This window comes from Melanotaenia boesemani, chromosome 17, assembly GCF_017639745.1.
Source record: "Melanotaenia boesemani isolate fMelBoe1 chromosome 17, fMelBoe1.pri, whole genome shotgun sequence".
NCBI lineage: Eukaryota > Metazoa > Chordata > Actinopteri > Atheriniformes > Melanotaeniidae > Melanotaenia > Melanotaenia boesemani.
In genome coordinates, this window is record NC_055698.1 from 33973496 (window position 1) to 33988384 (window position 14889).

The 14889-nt window shown below is 40.7% G+C and overlaps 1 protein-coding gene across 1 annotated transcript in view; it reads left to right on the forward strand.

Moving 5' to 3' along the window:
• LOC121656513 (ephrin type-A receptor 7-like) overlaps positions 1-14889 on the forward strand; it is a 156565-nt gene that overhangs the window by 11166 nt on the left and 130510 nt on the right. The gene's annotated exons all lie outside the window — the stretch shown is intronic.

Below are 14889 nucleotides of genomic sequence, written 5' to 3' on the forward strand. Positions count from 1 at the left end.
ACTAGGTAGAGGTCCAGGTAGAGGACTAGATTAGCGGTCCAGGTAGAGGACCAGGTAGAGGACCAGGTAGGGGAACAGGTAGAGGACTAGGTAAAGGTCCAGGTAGAGGACCAGGTAGAGGACTAGGTAGAGGACTAGGTAGAGGACCAGGTAGAGGACAAGGTAGACGACTATGTAGAGGTCCAGGTAGAGGACCAGTTAAGGACTAGGTAGAGGACTAGGTAGAGGTCCAGGTAGAGTATTAGGTAAAGGAATAGGTAGAGGGCCAGGTAGAGGACCAGGTAGAGGATTAGGTACAGTACTAGACAGAGGTCCAGGTAGAGGAATAGGTAGAGGTCCAAGTAGCGGACCGGGTAGAGCACTAGGTAGAGGACTAGGTAGAGGTCCAGGTAGAGGATTAGGCAGAGGTCCAGGTAGAGGACCAGGTAGAGGATTGGGGAGAGGACTAGGTAGAGGTACAGGTAGAGGACTAGGTAGAGGTCCAGGTAGAGGATTAGGTAGAGGTCCAGGTAGAGGACTAGGTAAAGGTCCAGGTAGAGGACTAGGTAGAGGTCCAGGTAGAGGACCAGGTAGAGGTCTAGGTAGAGGACTAGGTAGAGGTCCAGGGAGAGGACCAGGTAGAGATCCAGGTAGAAGACTAGGTCCAGGTCCAGGTAGAGGACTAGGTAGAGGTCCAGTTAGAGGACTAGGTAGAGGTCCAGGTAGAGGACTAAGTCCAGGTCCAGGTAGAGGACTAGCTGGAGGACCAGGTAGAGGACTAGGTAGAGGTCCAGTTAGAGGACTAGGTAGAGGTCCAGGTAGAGGACTAGGTCCAGGTCCAGGTAGAGGACTAGCTGGAGGACCAGGTAGAGGACTAGGTAGAGGTCCAGGTAGAGGACTAGGTAGAGGTCCAGGTAGACGACTAGGTAGAGGTCCAGGTAGAGGATTAGGTAGAGGTCCAGGTAGAGGACTAGGTAGAGGTCCAGGTAGAGGACTAGGTAGAGGTCCAGGTAGACGATTAGGGTGAGGTCCAGGTAGAGGACTAGGTAGGGGTCCAGGTAGAGGACTTGGTAGAGGTCCCGGTAGAGGACTAGCTGGAGGACCAGTTAGAGGACTAGGTAGAGGTCCATGTAGAGGACTAGGTCCAGGCCCAGGTAGAGGACCAGGTAGAGGTCCAGGTAGAGGACTAGCTGGAGGACCAGTTAGAGGACTAGGTAGAGGTCCAGGTAGAGGACTAGGTCCAGGCCCAGGTAGAGGAACAGGTAGAGGTCCAGGTAGATGACTAGGTCCAGGTTCAGGTAGAAGACTAGGTAGAGATCCAGGTAGAGGACTAGGTAGAGGTCCAGGTAGAGGACTAGGTAGAGGTCCAGGTAGAGGACTAGGTTCAGGTTCAGGTAGAGGACTAGCTGGAGGACCAGGTAGAGGACTAGGTAGAGGTCCAGGTAGAGGACTAGCTGGAGGTCCAGGTAGAGGACTAGGTAGAGGTCCAGGTAGAGGACTAGGTAGAGGTCCAAGTAGAGGACTAGGCAGAGGTCCAGGTAGAGGATTAGGTAGAAGTCCTGCAGCCTTTCATCAGTTTTCAGTTAATATGTAGCATTTCTTTATTCTGCACACAGCAGAGCAGATTTATCTTTACTTGTTCAAAATTATTTTTTTATTATTAACCTTGATTTAACCAGGAGGTCCTATTGAGATTCAAAATCTCTTTTTCAAGAGAGACCTGGCCAAGGTAGCAGCCAAACCACAAAGAAATGCAGGATACATATTATAATTATTTACATTTTTATAATAAGACAACAAGTACATAGTAATAAAAACATCTAAAAAAAAGAACATGTCCATCACCACATTCTTTATGGAAGCTTTAAATTCATTTATGGACATAAGTGTTTTTAGATGGATGGATGGATGGATGGATGGATTGATGGAAGGATGGATGGATGGATGGATGGATGGGTGGAAGGATGGATGGGTGGATGGATGGATGGATGGATGGATGATGGAAGGATGGAATGATGGATGGGTGGATGGATGGATGGATGGATGGGTGGATGATGGAAGGATGGATGGGTGGATGGATGGATGGATCGATGGATGATGGAAGGATGGATGGATGGATGGGTGGAAGGAAAGATGGGTGGATGGATGGATGGATGGATGGATGATGGAAGGATGGATGGATGGATGGATGGGTGGAAGGATGGATGGATGGATGGGTGGATGATGGAAGGATGGATGGGTGGATGGATGGATGAATGATGGAAGGATGGATGGATGGATGGGTGGAAGGATGGATGGGTGGATGGATGGATGGATGGATGGATGGATGGGTGGATGATGGAAGGATGGATGGGTGGATGGATGGATGGATGGATGGATGATGGAAGGATGGAAGGATGGATGGGTGGATGGGTGGAAGGATGATGGATGGATGGATGATGGAAGGATGGAAGGATGGATGGATGGATGGGTGGAAGGATGGATGATGGATGGATGGATGGATGGATGATGGAAGGATGGATGGATGGATTGGTGGAAGGATGGATGGGTGGATGGATGGATGGATGGATGGATGGATGGGTGGATGGATGGATGGATGATGGAAGGATGGATGGATGGATGGGTGGAAGGATGGATGTGTGGATGGATGATGGAAGGATGGATGGATGGATGGGTGGATGATGGAAGGATGGATGGGTGGATGGATGGATGGATGATGGAAGGATGGATGGATGGATGGGTGGAAGGATGGATGGGTGGATAGATGGATGGATGGATGGGTGGATGATGGAAGGATGGATGGGTGGATGGAGGGATGGATGATGGAAGGATGGATGGATGGATGGGTGGAAGGATGGATGGGGGATGGATGGATGGACGGATGGGTGGATGATGGAAGGATGGATGGGTGGATGGATGGATGGATGGGTGGATGATGGAAGGATGGATGGGTGGATGGGTGGATGGATGGGTGGATGATGGAAGGATGGATGGGTGGATGGATGGATGGATGGATAGATGGATGATGGAAGGATGGATGGATGGATGGGTGGAAGGATGGATGGGTGGATGGATGGATGGATGGATGGATGGATGATGGAAGGATGGATGGGTGGATGGATGGATGGATGGATGGGTGGATGATGGAAGGATGGATGGTTGGAATGCTCCACACAACTTAGGAACTCTGCTGTAACTTCTTATACACACACACACGCATGCAGAGAAACATACACACTGGACATGATGTCATTGTGTGTGCGTGAAAAACTCAGTGTGAGTGATAGAAGTCGAGATCAGCTGTTCATATGCCTATTTCTGTGTGTGTGTGTGTGTGTTTCTGTGTGTGTGTGTGAACTCTTATTTACTCCTCAGTGTGATTGTTTGTCTCAGTGAGTGTGAATCCACTAAGTGTCTCAGTTCAGGTCAATAATATTGAGCAGGCGGGCGGCAGGAGCTGGGAGGGCGAGGAGGGCGAGGAAGACTATGAAGGAGAGGAGGATGAGGAGGATGGGGAAGATGGGGAGTTTGTGGTTGTGAGGGGGTCGTGGGCCTTATTTCTGCCTTCTCTCCGGTGGGGAGCCGGTGGCAGGAACTGCTGGAAGAACGGGTCGTGTTGTGTTGCCATATGCACCTGATGCAGCAGGAGGAGGGTGGGGCTCTGTTGAGGTTCGGGCGACGAGCCTCATTCTCAGTCTTTGGTCTGTCTGAGAAGAACTAGTACCCCTCTAGATGTGGTTGAGGCTTGGAAGGGCAGAATGTGGCTACTAAGGAACATGGATAGAGTCTACGTATCCACTACACTCAGGTCCAGTTTGGTGACAAGTGAAATTACGCCAGTGGGTTTCAATGATCATCATTTAGTCTGCATCAGCCTAACACTCACTTTGAGGAAGAATTCTGGCTCATTCTGGCACTTTAACAACAAACTGTTGCATGACAAGATGTTTTTGGGAACGTTTCCAGTGTTTCTGGTCACATGGGCAAAAAAAAGAGGGATTTTATTTAAGTAGAGCAATGGTGGGAGGTGGGTACAGCAGATTCGGGTTTTCTGCCAGTAGTCTAGTTCTTATTCTACCAAGATGTTACAAGCAACAACACAGCACCTTCAGGACAGCATTAGAGTCATCGAAAGTTCTCTGTTTATTACTCGAGTTCTGCTACAGAAAGGTTGTTGCAGGAGGTTTGTGCTGAGAGAGACAGAGCAATGGGGGCCCTCATGCGGTCACATTACCTGAATATAGGGGATATGGATGCCCCAAGCTCCTTCTTTTTCAGCATGGCAACATCAGCTGCGAGGAGTAAACTGATGTCCTGCCTCAAGCTGTCAGATGGGAGTGTAACTACAGATCAGCAGGAAAACAAGAAATTTCAGCTGCTTTTTACATGGACTTGTTTGCTATGGAGCAGTGCAGCCCAGAGAGCACAGCTGATCTGTTGGATGGCCAACATGGATGGGGTGCTCAGCCCAAGAAAACTGTCCAGGCAACAGGGCTCTGGAGGACTGCCAGGAGGCCACGTAGACAGCAGACTTGGCTCCAGAGGACGGCCGCAAGTCTGCGACTGCAGAAGCTGGACCTCTGGTGAGTCGAGAAATAAGGTTCTACCGAGGTGATGTAGGGGTGGCCTGCTGGGTCTCTGTGTGGCCAGTCCATTCTGGTTTTAATAAGTAAAACTAAACTCACTTAACAAAGCACTCTAGTGACAAAACCATGACATGCCATGGGACTAAGACTTGAAAACTAACAAAATTTGACATGGAACTACATCTTCTAACAGAAAGCAACAGAAGCAACACAGGACTAACTGTCCTAAATACAAGAAACCAGAACAGAAAACGTGATCATGACAACCTGAAGGAAGATGGAGAAATGTTTAATCTTTCTAGATGGCTCTCGGTTCTGTGATTATGTGATGAAGTGGGTCAATAAAGGACACTTTAAAGACTTTTAAATATTAATCTTTTTCTCCTTCTCTGTAATGTTCCCTCCTCCAATTTAGCTTGTTTCTTTTCTTCCTCCTTTATTTTCTTCTTTTCTTTCCCCTCCATTTCACTGTTGGAAACTGGTGTCCAGCTCCTCGTTGGCTCCATGATAAGAAAAAGTGAGGATGGGTGAGAAGGGGTGAGGATGGGTTAACAGGCTGAAATCTGCTAAAGAAGCTCAGAGGCTGATCGTATGTTCCTGAAGTTGCTCTCGTCCCGTCCCCCGTCTGCTGTCTCTCTTCGTCCCGTCCTCCTCCACTCGTCAGTCTCATCCTCTCTTCTCCTCTCTGCACGCCTCCAAATCACTTCTCCTCATATTAATAAATCAAATTCACTTCTCCCCAGTTTTCACTCCTCTTTCATTCTCCTTTTATCTTCCTTTACTCCGGCTCTACTTGGCGGGGGGCCTCCGCAGCCCATCTGGTCTTTCCCATCCATCCCTCTCCATCTAAACTCTAGTTTTAAATAATTTCCATTCTCCTGGGAGGTCAAACACCTTCCTTTGAGCTCAGCCGCTGATGTATTCATTTGTACAGAGCATCGCACAACAAGTGGGCCCAAAGCGTGAATACACACCGAGGCGGAAATGAGGGGAAAAGAGGAATGCCTACGTTCCCACATGCATCTGTGAGCGTGCTCGGTGACACAGGGACCATTAAAATATCTCCTAGCTGCAGAAAATGTGAATTGGAGGAAAGCCAAGAGCTCTCTGTTCTCTGGTGTCTGCCTCCACAGAGCATGGAAACAAAGTTGGAAGTTAAAACAAAGATGTCTCCTGGTAAAAACCAAAGACTTATGTTCTGGTGGAGACAAAGTCAGTTAAAACCAGTTTTGTTTCCCTGAAAAAAGCAAACATCACAGTCTCCTGCATCATTGTCCTTTTCCAGCTCCCAGTCCTCCACATCAGACTCATGAATTAAACAGATGTGACATGAATGCATCGGAGCCAGAAGAGGTTGGTGTCCTCTTTCAACTGGCTGCTAACTCAGCAGACATGACAGACCTCCACACACCCGAGTCAGAAACATACTGCAGCCAATAACAGCAGGTCTGAGAGCAGGGAGGGGCGCATGATCAAGACAAACATGTCCTCATTTCTCATGATGCTGCATAAGATGAAGAAGACGTGGATCAACTTGATGCTTCTTGTCGCAGCAGAGAAGCAGCTAACAGAAGCAACTAGTAGAAGCAGCTAACAGAATAGTTAATAGAAGTGACTAACAGAAGCAGCTAACAGAATAAACTTATAGAAGCAGCTAAGATAATAAAATAATAGAAGCAGCTAACAGAGGCAGTGAAAAAAAGCAACTAATAGAAGCAGCCAATAAAAGCAACTAATAGAAGCAGCTAATAGAATGAGCTAACTGAATCAATTAATTGGATCAACTAATAGAAGCACCTAACACATTAGATAATAGAATCAGCTAACAAAACAATCTAATAGAAGCTACCAGAATAGTTAACAGATTCAGCTAACAGAGTCACTTAATAGAAGCAACTAATTGAAGCAGCTAACAGAAGCAGCAAATAAAAGCAATTAATAGAAGCTGCTAATAGAATCAGCTCACAGAATCAATTAATAGAAGCGATTAACAGAATGAGCTAACAGAATCAATAATAGAAGCAAGTAATAGTAGCAGCTAACAGAAGCAGCTAATAGAAACAGCTAATAGAATCAGCTAACACAGGCAGCTAATAGAATCAGCTAACAGAAGCAGCTAATAGAATAAACTAATAGAAGCAACTAACAGAAGCAGCTAACAGAATCAATAATAGAAGCAAGTAATAGAAGCAGCTAACAGAAGCAGCTGATAGCAACAGCTAAAAGAATCAGCTAACAGAATAAACTAATAGAATCAGCTAACAGAATCAATTAATAGAAGCAGCTAACAGAAACAGTTAATAGAAGCAACTAATAGAAGCAGCTAACAGAATAGTTAATAGAATCAGCTAACAGAATAAACTAACAGAAGCAGCTAACAGAAGCAGCTAATAGAATCAGCTAATAGAATCAGCTAACAGAATCAGCTAATAGAATCAGCTAATAGAATCAGCTAACAGAAGCAGCTAATAGAAGCAACTCATAGAATCAGCTAACAGAAATAGCTAATAGAATCAACTAATAGAATAGTTAATAGAATCAGCTAACAGAATAAACTAACACAAGCAGCTAATAGAAGCAGCTAACAGAAACAGCTAATAGAATCAACTAATAGAACCAGCTAATTGAATCAGCTAATACAATCAACTAATAGAATAGTTAATAGAATCAGCTAACAGAATATACTAACAGAAGCGACTAATTGAAGCAGATAACAGAAACAGCTAATAGAATCAACTAATGGAACCAGCTAATTGAATCAGCTAATAGAATCAACTAATAGAATAGTTAATAGAATCAGCTAACAGAATCAATTAAAAGAAGCGACTAACAGAAGCAGCTAATAGAAGCAGCTAACAGAAACAGCTAATAGAATCAACTAATAGAACCAGCTAATTGAATCAGCTAATAGAATCAACTAATAGAATAGTTAACAGAATCAGCTAACAGAATCAACTAAAAGAAGCGACTAACAGAAGCAGCTAATAGAATCAACTAATAGAACCAGCTAATTGAATCAGCTAATACAATCAACTAATAGAATAGTTAATAGAATCAGCTAACAGAATCAATTAAAAGAAGCGACTAACAGAAGCAGCTAAAAGAATGAACTAATAGAAGCAGCTAAAAAAAACAAACTAATAGAAGCAGCTAAAAAAATAAACTAATAGAAGCAGCTGACAGAATCAATTAATATAAGCGACTAATAAAAGCAGCTAATAGAAGCAGCTAACAGAAGCAGCTAATAGAATCAACTAATAGAACCAGCTAATTGAATCAGCTATTAGAATCAACTAATAGAATAGTTAATAGAATCAGCTAACAGAATCAATTAAAAGAAGCGACTAACAGAAGCTGCTAATAGAATAAACTAATAGAAGCAGCTAAAAAAATAAACTAATAGAAGCAGCTGACAGAATCAATTAATAGAAGCGACTAATAGAAGCAGCTAATAGAAGCAGCTAACAGAAACAGCTAATAGAATAAACTAATAGAAGCAGCTAAAAAAATAAACTAATAGAAGCAGCTGACAGAATCAATTAATAGAAGCGACTAATAGAAGCAGCTAATAGAAGCAGCTAACAGAAACAGCTAATAGAATCAACTAATAGAACCAGCTAATTGAATCAGCTAATAGAATCAACTAATGGAATAGTTAATAGAATCAGCTAACAGAATAAATTAAAAGAAGCGACTAACAGAAGCAGCTAAAAGAATAAACTAATAGAAGCAGCTAAAAGAATAAACTAATAGAAGCAGCTAAAAAAATAAACTAATAGAAGCAGCTAAAAAAGCAACTAATAGAAGCAGCCAATAAAAGCAACTAATAGAAGCAGCTAATAGAATGAGCTAACTGAATCAATTAATTGAATCAACTAATAGAAGCACCTAACAGATTAGTTAATAGAATCAGCTAACAAAACAATCTAATAGAAGCAGCTACCAGAATAGTTAACAGATTCAGCTAACAGAATCACTTAATAGAAGTGACTAATTGAAGCAGCTAACAGAAGCAGCAAATAAAAGCAATTAATAGAAGCTGCTAATAGAATCAGCTCACAGAATCAATTAATAGAAGCGATTAACAGAATGAGCTAACAGAATCAATAATAGAAGCAAGTAATAGTAGCAGCTAACAGAAGCAGCTAATAGAAACAGCTAACAGAATCAGCTAACACAGGCAGCTAATGGAATCAGCTAATAGAATCAGCTAAAAGACGCAGCTAATAGAATAAACTAATAGAAGCAACTAACAGAAGCAGCTAACAGAATCAATAATAGAAGCAAGTAATAGAAGCAGCTAACAGAAGCAGCTAATAGCAACAGCTAATAGAATCAGCTAAAAGAATAAACTAATAGAATCAGCTAACAGAATCAATTAATAGAAGCAGCTAACAGAAACAGTTAATAGAAGCAACTAATAGAAGCAGCTAACAGAATAGTTAATAGAAGCAGCTAACAGAATAAAAAAACAGTTGCAGCTAACAGAAGCAGCTAATAGAATCAGCTAATAGAATCAGCCAACAGAATCAGCTAATTGAATCAGCTAACACAGGCAGCTAATAGAATCAGCTAATAGAATCAGTTAACAGAAGCAGCTAATGGAAGCAACTCATAGAAGCAGCTAACAGAAACAGCTAATAGAAACAGCTAATAGAATCAACTAATAGAACCAGCTAATTGAATCAGCTAATAGAATCAACTAATAGAATAGTTAATAGAATCAGCTAACAGAATAAACTAACAGAAGCAGCTAATAGAAGCAGCTAACAGAAACAGCTAATAGAATCAACTAATAGAACCAGCTAATTGAATCAGCTAATAGAATCAACTAATAGAATAGTAAATAGAATCAGCTAACAGAATCAATTAAAAGAAGCGACTAACAGAAGCAGCTAATAGAAGCAGCTAACAGAAGCAGCTAATAGAATCAACTAATAGAACCAGCTAATTGAATCAGCTAATAGAATCAACTAATAGAATAGTTAATAGAATCAGCTAACAGAACAAACTAACAGAAGCAGCTAATAGAAGCAGCTAACAGAAACAGCTAATTGAATCAGCTAATAGAATCAACTAATAGAATAGTTAATAGAATCAGCTAACAGAATCAATTAACAGAAGCGACTAACAGAAGCAGCTAATAGAAGCAGCTAACAGAAACAGCTAATAGAACCAGCTAATTGAATCAGCTAATAGAATCAACTAATAGAATAGTTAATAGAATCAGCTAACAGAATCAATTAAAAGAAGCGACTAACAGAAGCAGCTAATAGAAGCAGCTAACAGAAACAGCTAATAGAATCAACTAATAGAACCAGCTAATTGAATCAGCTAATACAATCAACTAATAGAATAGTTAATAGAATCAGCTAACAGAATCAATTAAAAGAAGCGACTAACAGAAGCAGCTAAAAGAATAAACTAATATAAGCAGCTAAAAAAATAAACTAATAGAAGCAGCTAAAAAAATAAACTAATAGAAGCAGCTGACAGAATCAATTAATAGAAGCGACTAACAGAAGCAGCTAATAGAAGCAGCTAACTGAAGCAGCTAATAGAATCAACTAATAGAACCAGCTAATTGAATCAGCTAATACAATCAACTAATAGAATAGTTAATAGAATCAGCTAACAAAATAAACTAACAGAAGCAGCTAATAGAAGCAGCTAACAGAAACAGCTAATAGAATCAACTAATAGATCCAGCTAATTGAATCAGCTAATAGAATCAACTAATAGAATAATTAATAGAATCAGCTAACAGAATCAATTAACAGAAGCGACTAACAGAAGCAGCTAATAGAAGCAGCTAACAGAAACAGCTAATAGAACCAGCTAATTGAATCAGCTAACAGAATCAACTAATAGAATAGTTAATAGAATCAGCTAACAGAATCAATTAAAAGAAGCGACTAACAGAAGCAGCTAATAGAAGCAGCTAACAGAAGCAGCTAATTGAATCAGCTAATAGAATCAACTAATAGAATAGTTAATAGAATCAGCTAACAGAATCAATTAAAAGAAGCGACTAACAGAAGCAGCTAAAAGAATAAACTAATAGAAGCAGCTAAAAAAATAAACTAATAGAAGCAGCTAAAAAAATAAACAAATAGAAGCAGCTGACAGAATCAATTAATAGAAGTGACTAATAGAAGCAGCTAATAGAAGCAGTTAACATAAACAGCTAATAGAATCAACTAACAGAAGCAGCTAATTGAATCAGCTAATAGAATCAACTAATAGAATAGTTAATAGAATCAGCTAACAGAATCAATTAAAAGAAGCGAATAACAGAAGCAGCTAAAAGAATAAACTAATAGAAGCAGCTAAAAAAATAAACTAATAGAAGCAGCTAAAAAAATAAACTAATAGAAGCAGCTGACAGAATCAATTAATAGAAGCGACTAACAGAAGCAGCTAATAGAAGCAGCTAACAGAAGCAGCTAATAGAATCAACTAATAGAACCAGCTAATTGAATCAGCTAATAGAATCAACTAATAGAATAGTTAATAGAATCAGCTAACAGAATCAATTAAAAGAAGCGACTAACAGAAGCAGCTAACAGAATAAACTAATAGAAGCAGCTAAAAAAATAAACTAATAGAAGCAGCTGACAGAATCAATTAATAGAAGCGACTAATAGAAGCAGCTAATAGAAGCACCCTACAACATTTCTGAAGGAAGTTTAAAGGCCAATGCAGCTGCTGAGATACTGGATGAGCTTTAACTGGATCTCTGAAATCAGATGATCCTCCATCATGATGCAGACTCTTTTACGCCAGCCTTCTTTAAACAGCTGATCCCTAAAAGTTGGGATTAAGTCATGGATGCAGGATTCAAAGTCTGAGTTATGCAAGGAAGACTAGTGTTTACTGGAAGCAGCGCAGTTGATGTATCTTGATCAGATGTGGAAAAATTGTCTTTCAGGCAAAAACGTCTCTGGATGCTGACTTGAATAATAAAAAGAAGTTTATTACAAAAGTTCAGACATCAAAACAGATTTCTGCAGAAAAATCTGGAGGTCCCAAAGCCAGAACGAAGACCTAAAGACTTGATGTGTCATTCTGTCTTATATAGGGTTTAAACAAAGAAAATTCCTCAGTCCTGTGTCCTCCAATCATAGAGTTTGCCTATTGGATGCTTATTTGCATGGAATGCATGTTCTTGTGTCAATCCAGTCGGTGGGACAGAGAACCTTATATGGTAAAGTCTTAAGTGTGTACCATACAAATGCTATGCTTAGATACCTCACAGTTTTCTGAGGAGACTTTAATGATGGATTTTTTAACTTGAATTTGTAAAGTTGGGTTAAGTATGAGAGATTTTTATTTTTATTTTCTAGAGAAGATTTAATGTAGGCGGCTGGACGCAGTTTCATGATCAATGAGGTGTTTCTGAATGATCCAGGCTCCTACGGACCTCTCTCCATGTTCCTCTGGTTCTGTTCAGATCTCCCAGTTTAGCTTGATGTCAGCAACCACATGTGACCCACAGCGCCACCTGCTGGCCACACACCCCGTCACATGGAATTGATTTGCTTACAGTATCAGGATTTGAAGAGTGAAGCGAGGGTTTCCAGCCCCAGCGATGGACCTGAAGAGCTCTGAGAATCCTGGATGAAGCACCCTGACACATGAAAGCCTGGCTGAGCACAGCTGGGCCTCCAGGACATGTTGGAAGTCTGCTGATGTCAGATGAACTCTGTGTCCTGAAGTGACACAGCTGATGCTACGTGGGCACCCACCCACCCAGACATCCATGCTCATGTTTCAGGCTGTAGGGAAAAAGATTCTAAAGGTTTGAAACACCAAAAGGAAAGCAGACAGATGAGGTTTTATACAAGACATGAGGAGCAAATGACCTCCAATCTTCTGTTTACATCTCTGTTTAACCTCCACTAATATCCCTCCATCTGCACAAAATTGATGTGGGATCAGAGTATGGATCTGTCTGACCCCACTTAACCTTGGGGAGATGGAAAACACACATGCATGCCCGTTAGAGTGCACGTCTCAAGTTATTGTGGTGTTCCAGCACTGAAATGAAAACATGGATGTTTTTAATATCTCTGGGTCAGAAACTGTAAAACATGAAGGATTGTGGTCTCTGTGATGCTTGGCGCTCTCACCATCCCACACTAAGAGAATACACCTTCTTCTCTTCAGTTCACCATTCCTATTCTAGATTAGATTATTTCTTAACTAGCAGCTCGCTGATGAATGACATGTCAGAAATCAGAATCCATCCTATTAGCATTAGTGCTCACGCACCAGTATCATTCACTCTGAGAAGTAAGAGCAATAAACCAGCAACTAGAAACTGGAGATTTAATACGTCATTACTTAAAGATCCTGAGTTTATCAGCTACTTTAAAAGAGAATGGTCCTTATATCTAGAAAATAATGACTTGCCAGAAACTTCAGCGTGTGTTCTTTGGGAAGCAGGAAAAGCAGTAATGAGAGGGAAAATAATTTCCTTTTCTTCTCATAAGAAAAAGAAGGAAACTTTGAGAATTTCAGAGTTAGAACTCAGAATTAAATCCTTAGAGGAGCTTACCATGTCTCCCCAGAAGAACACACACTAAATGCTATAAGCAAAGCTAAACTTGAACTTAGTGAAATAATAGATAAAAAGACGCAATTCTTGGTGCAAAGACTTCGCTTGGAGAATTTTGAGCATGGCAACAAATCTGGAAGGTTCCTGGCTAATCAGTTAAAAACAAATAAGGAGAAAACAACCATCTCCTCTGTCAGAGATCCAGAAGGAAACATCAGCCACGACCCTGACAAGATAAATACCACTTTCAAAGAATTCTATAAAACATTATATACATCACAACTAACTACAACAGATGACAATACTGATAAATTTCTTAGTAACATCAATCTTCCAAAGTTAAAACATGAAAATAAAATGGTCTTGGATTCCCCCCTTTCAGTCGGCGAACTCCAAGAAGCTCTCCAGCATATGCCCAACAATAAAGCTCCAGGTCCAGATGGTCCAGGTCCTGATGGTTACCCAGCAGAATTCTACAAAGATTTCTGGACAATGCTGGCACCCACTTTCTACAACATGATATTAGAAATAAGGGAAAAACAAAAAATACCTTCAAATATGAACCTAGCCAATATTACTGTGCTATTAAAACCAGGTAAAGACCCGACACTTCCATCCAGTTACCGTCCAATTTCATTAATAAATGTAGATCTCAAAATAATTAGTAAAGCTTTGGCCAGAAGAATAGAAAAAATAACCCCTCTAATAATACATCCTGACCAAACAGGCTTTATTAAAGGTAGACATTCCTCTACTAACATGCGTAGATTAATTAACATCATAGATTATTCTACTCTACATAACCTGGAATCCACAGTAATTTCTTTAGACACAGAAAAAGCGTTTGACCGAGTAAACTGGAAATTTTTATTTGCAACGTTAAACAAAGTTGGGTTTGGGTCATCTTTCATAGATTGGATAAAAATATTATATAACAACCCAAATGCATGTGTGAAGACCAATGATCAAACCTCTCCAAGCTTCTGTTTGCAGAGAGGAACCAGACAGGGCTGCCCGCTTTCTCCATCACTCTTTGCTATTTTTATTGAACCCCTAGCTGCTGCCATAAGACAAAATAAAGAGATTAAAGGAATCCATGCTAAAAATATAGAACACAAGATAAGTCTTTATGCTGATGATGTATTACTTTTCCTCCAGAACTCACCGACGTCTCTCCCCCAGACAGTCACACTTATTAACACATTCTCATCAATATCTGACTACTCTATTAACTGGTCTAAGACTATTGTTATGCCCATCAACTGTGACCTACAAAACACACCCAATACTACAATACAGTCTGGAAACATTAGATATCTAGGCATAAACATTTCCCCCAGGTTATCAGAACTAACAAAGCTAAATTATGTCCAGCTACTTAAAGCAATAGAGGATGATCTCTCACGGTGGAGGCGCTTACCCATATCACTCATGGGGAGGGTTGCCACAGTTAAAATGATGGTTCTATCTAAAGTAAACTACCTGTTTTCAATGATACCCACTAAACCATCCTCCAGTTGGTTTAAGTCACTTGACTCACATATATCTAAATTTTTATGGAAAAATAAGCCATCATGTATCAGTCTAAAAACTTTACAACAGACTAAAGATAGAGGCGGATTGGAGCTACCCAACTTTAATCATGTTTTCTTAGCTAACAAGCTGCAGTATATCTCCAAATGGCTTAAACCTAGCAGTCTGGATGAAACATGGTTAGATGTAGAGCAAGCATTGTGTGAGGATGTGTTTATCTCTGACCTGCCA